Source organism: Aphis gossypii, chromosome 3 (genome assembly GCF_020184175.1).
Source record: "Aphis gossypii isolate Hap1 chromosome 3, ASM2018417v2, whole genome shotgun sequence".
NCBI classification, from domain to species: domain Eukaryota; kingdom Metazoa; phylum Arthropoda; class Insecta; order Hemiptera; family Aphididae; genus Aphis; species Aphis gossypii.
Window position 1 is genome coordinate 40,433,813 of NC_065532.1, and position 6,000 is coordinate 40,439,812.

A 6,000-nucleotide genomic window follows, 5' to 3' on the forward strand; every position below is an offset into this window, starting at 1 on the left:
TTGATAGTTAAGTATTTTAAAATTCTTAATAGCTTTGAAAAATGATATTGAATTAAAAATATTTTTTTTTTTTTGACCAAAAGTATAATAAATATTATTAGATATTGTAGATTTCAGTATTTTAATATTTTAGATTCTTAGCAGAGCAATGAATATTAGTTCAACAATGATTTATGTATTTTTTACATATTTTTGTATTTTGTATTTGTCATCTTTTGATGTAATAGAAGATTGTAAATCTTAAACTTTGAGGGCTGTTTCTGGTATCAAATTTAATATTATTGGTATTATAAGGTAGAGAGAGGAGAATTAAAATTTATTCGAAATAAGTAAACAATATTAAAATTTAAAAATTAACTATATGATTAGTTACGCTACACTAGTTTTTGATGAAATTATTAATAAGTTTTGTCTAATTCAAAAATGATTTTAGTCGTAGATACTTGACATTTTCATAAAATATAAATGTTTTTAAGTTATTCAATAGTAATTTTAAATTGTTGATTTTTCTTTTTAATGTTTTATCTATAAATATTTTTGCTCAGTAAAATAGCTTGAAAATATAATACAATGTTCTTATCAAGTTTTGCTTCTAGTAATTTAAAAAAATTTAAAATATATAGGCAATAGGCATATTTTTAAAAAAGCATGTCTCAATAACTATATAATAATCTATGTATGTAATGGTTTATGCGAGTTCATTTATCCTACCATATTACTATAAAAAATAAATAAATTAATAAAAAATCCTTAGAAATAGACAATACACCATATTCCCTTTCAACCATATTTTTTTATATATAATGAGTTATCACTCGAATTCTACTCAATAGCAGAGCACCTTGTCAGGTTTCTTATATAATCTACTCGTTTATTATCACTATTTTTACGTTTTTAGAAATAGTATTTTAATTTTTTTTTAATATTATAACTTCAAGGGCTATTGGCATCACGTTAAAAGTTTATTTAATAATTATTTATACTGCACTTATATCTAATAGATGTACTTATATATATTAAAATATGTTTACTGGAAGTAACGACAATTTATTTTATTTTTATTTACTTATAGCATAGATAGGTATGACATTTTTTTCTTATACATTAGAATTATTTTATAAAATCTTTGAACTCAAAAAATAATCATAAGTATGAGTTTAATATCAATTATATTTTGTAAGCATTAACATATATGTAGTTTATGTATAAGAAAACTACAAAAATTTGATCGTCACTGAAAATATTAACACAAGTAAAGATATATTAGATATTTAGATGTACTATATGTCTATATTATACTGTCTTAACCTTGTCTTATGTTATTTTTATTTAGCTATAAACAATATAATATAAAAAGTGTATAAAAACATAGTAAGTATATATATAAATTTATGTATTATCAATTTCATATTAAGTTTATTCAATTCTTGAAAGGAATAAAAATTTCATTCGTGTAATGGAACTTATTTGTATTGAAATTTCCAAGGTAAAAATTGTATCGTCTATTTATACAAGTAAATCATCACAAATGATCGTTTTTATTGGTAACTCTTTTTTCTAAATTAAAATTAAACTGTTTAATGGGACTTAATAATAATTTAGTTTTATGAATCCAATGAACTTTCATTGCACAAAATGACAGTTAAAAAATATTTTTATTTACTTATTTGTAGGAGTATTAGGTATTGAAAAAATTTTGTTTCGAGTGTACTTGAACATGAATAATTAAAATATGTTGTTCAACTTTTTTGTTAAGTAAATTACTAAACTATTACCTTTATAGTTAACATAGGTTCGAATGGCCTACAGTAATAGAACAAGCTTGTGCGATGTATCCACCTTATAAGTACCATTTATATTTTAAAGTTTAAACCATATTTTCAGGAACAGTTTTTGTGAATAAATAACTATTGCAGCAGTCGAAAAAGCTCACACTCGTCATTGTCACAGCATGTCAATGTCACTCGTCGTCGTTATTTTTGTTTTGATAACTTAAATATTCCCTTTTTTATGATATCAAAAGAAATTTGGATTTTGTTTAACAAAACCTTTACGGTTTACTTGGTATTAGTGACAGTTCAATTAAACGCTAATTTAAAGTCGCGATTCGGTTCGAGTGATGTTTAAAAAAATGCATAGAGACTCAGAAGCAATTCGTGTACACCGATCATTGTTGTGAAAACAAGACATTACATTAAATTTTATAGGCATAAACTGCACGTTAAAAAAAAATAGTTTGCTGTAGCCGATAAAACGTGTAAACACTGTAAACAAATAATGCAGTATTTTTTACTTTAACGGGACGTTAAGAATCTTTTTATTAAGTGACTTAAGTGATTTTGACTGTAAATACTATATTATTATGTATAGAGCAGTTTTTGTTTTTGTTTATATATTATAAGAAATAGCATCATAACACAAAGCACTCGCAATTTCCTTTAAATTTAATATATAATATGTTATCCCGTACGTTTACACTACAATGTATTAATTTTTAGCTACACTAAAAGTCAAGACACATTATTAATATTAGTATATGTTATAATATTAAATTAGTTTTAATTTTAAATGTCGCGTAAAATACATAGGTATATATACTCAGACGCTAATGAAATGCCTCCACTGCAAATTACTTATTAACATAATAATTATGACTAGACTATAGTGACTTCATATACGACAATCGTTTTTCTCATGATGTCGCGACATCAAATATTTATCATATTGTTATTATTATAATACAATATAGGTAGGCACTTTTCGTGTTTTCGACGTATCATTCGTATGCGTACACTTACGTCGGGGTAATGACGTCTCGCTGATTCGCGCATAATATAATGGAATGTCGTTTACAATAATATATAATAATGAGCTTGTTAAGTAGAACGCGTGTATATTATTCTTACAAAGACGTATACTGTAATTGTTCAATCCGCCGGCGACCGTTCACATAATATACGCACCTAAATACAGTCTATAATATTCCTCGCGCCTTTGATGAATATTCGAGCTTTTGTTTTAACTCGTCGATGACCCGCTGGACACGGATTTCACCCCATCCCTTGTCTAAAGTTTCCGATTTCCGTTATCAGACCGAATGCATATTGCGTGCAGTAGAGATATCGAATTACCACCGAGTATTATGAACCGCGAAGTTCGTATATAATATAAAGTGAACGGCAACAAGATTTTAAACGTATATAATGTCGCTGTCTTTAAAGCCATAGTATATATATATATGGCCAACTCGCGGCTGTCGAGTACACACCGTGATATGGGACCCCTATACTATATATACGTATATATACTGCAGTATAGGTATGTTTATTACTTACGTCTTACGCGGGGCAGCTCTTGATCTTTCGCGGCAATTGGAGCGCGTCCAACGTCACTTCTTTGGATTTGTGGAATTCAGATTATACTTGCGTATATGTATTGCTGGGATAGGGTTTGCCCATATCACTACGCGCTGGAGGTATTCGAGTAACTATATTATATCGATCAGCTCTTTACATAATACATTTCCGGCACCGAAATAAAGTCAAGGACGCGTGGTCATAATATGCAGTTCTTATATGTATATACTATATATTATTTGCATAGACTATATTTACGTAGATTCGTAGATAGATGTCTATCTCGAAGTGGAATATAGTATACTTATAGTGAGTGCGAATTTTTAATACGACCGTTGAAGTCTGTATTTTGACATTTAGAGTTTCTGCTCGATACACATATCATTATCAGAGGATACGTATTGAGCGACGATCTCGGGTCGGAGATGGGCGGAAGGAGGGATCTCATTAATTTAAATACATATTTTGATTTGTATATTTTTCAAATCCATTGATTAAGTCAATAAATAAAAGTATCAGCATAGTTTGTAAAAACATTTATATACATGAAAAATGTCTAGGGTCCTAGTACAAAAAAAAATAGATTATTGGAATAAGTCGTTACTTGTTATACGGATGCGTGGAATTGTGGGGTACTTACAAGTAAAACTCCCAATCGCACATAGTTGGGTGTCGAGCACGCAGAGTGATTCACCAAGCATGTTTACCCCTATTTTTCATTTAATAATGAATTTATTCAAATTTTGATTTTTGGGATTTATAAAATATACACTTATAAACATCGTACCTATTTTCAAATTCTTGAGATTTTTTTTGTCCTAAGTAAGAAAATGTCCTCTGGCTAAATAAACTTTAAACTTGGATTTATTGTATATTATACTTGGTCCATTTTTATAAATTATTAATTTCAATAAATTAATATTAATTATTGAAATATGAAATACAAAACTAGAAAAACATTTCAAGAATTTGAAAATATGGGCTTAAAGTATATCTAAAAACTAGATTAAAAGAAAAATTAAATTTCAAATAACATTATTGAAGATAAAAAGAAGTGAGAATGCTTGATTAATCACTATTATTTGTACATATACTTTAGTTTAATTTTTCTTTTTATCAACTGTAAAATACATAAATAATTTAACTATTTAAACCACTGTTGATTCTTACTCCTTAACTTCTTATTAGTTATTGTAAACATCAAAACATCGATTATAGCCACGACACAGCTTGATGGTTCCCATACTTTTCATGGTATAACTACCACCTAAAATCCATTCTGACGTAACTATCCCTCTCATATCAACAATCCATTTTCTTTATCAAAAATTATAATTTATACTAACAAATAAAAATATTTAATTTTAAAATATTCATATCAAAAATATGTTTACAGTAATTTCATACTAAATATACTAAATAGTAAATAGTAACATTTAGTAAACTAACTAACTAAGTAATTAACACCAAGTATAATTTATTAAACTTAAAAATAAAAGTTGTAAGATAGTTAATTTATTAATTTAATTGTACTTATTTTCTATTTTTCTCGATCATTGAACATTTATTTTATATCCACTGTATCAAGGTAGTTAACTTGAGAATTGAGATGTAGTGAGTTTGACAATTATGATTTCATAAAAAATATGTTTCGAATTTTAGGCAACGCATCAACAAAAGGTCAATCGTAAACCACGCTTTGAAATATTTCTGCTTTAATATATAATATTATTCGATTTGTCACTGCAGTCTAAAATGTTTGTAAGTGGATGTGGATCCATGTATCATGTTTATTTGTCGCAGATATTTTATATGTTATTCTATATACCTAGGTGCAACATACCTATAATTATTTATTAATTTGATCGTACTTCACAATGTCACTAAATAGATACTTCAGTACTTGTACTGTATCAAAATGACAAAATATAATATATAATATGCTAGTGCAGTTTATATATTTTTGGGTTTTTATTTTGTATTCTAATACGCCGTATAGTATTTTTTCCTATCTTTTTTTAAACGTCCTTTTGGTCTACGCACACTACGTAGAACCCCCGCCAAGAAAACGTTACAACCGATTAATTACGTCAGTCGTCCGAGCACCCTGCCTGCGTTAAATCTAATTATTTAATGCTCGGAACCTTTCAAGATCATCTCTAATTTGAACCCAGAAATAACATCACAATTTGTCTGCTATTGTTCCAGATGAACGTTTTTGTTGATCGCACAAACGAAAACAATATTGTGTTAAATAAACAAGCGTAAAAAGAAAATTATAGAATATTATTATTATTATTATTATTTTTAATAGGCTATTCACGTATAGATACTGAATTTTAAACTGAATATATACTCTTATTGTTGTAAGTTGTAAATTAACAATAGTAAGTAGAAAAAACTGTAAGATATTTACAAAAAAGTTACGAAACGTATTAAAAATTACTAATTAGAACCGTTATATCGAAGTGTGAAATATACATAGCTATGATATTAATGATAAAATTATTTTCGAATGTACCAACAAACGGAAAATGTTGATCACTAGTATACAAGTAATATAAGTTATATTTTGTACGTGATTTTGATCATCCATAATAATAATTTCAATGAGTATTGGGAATTCCGAATTTTTAATTTAAAA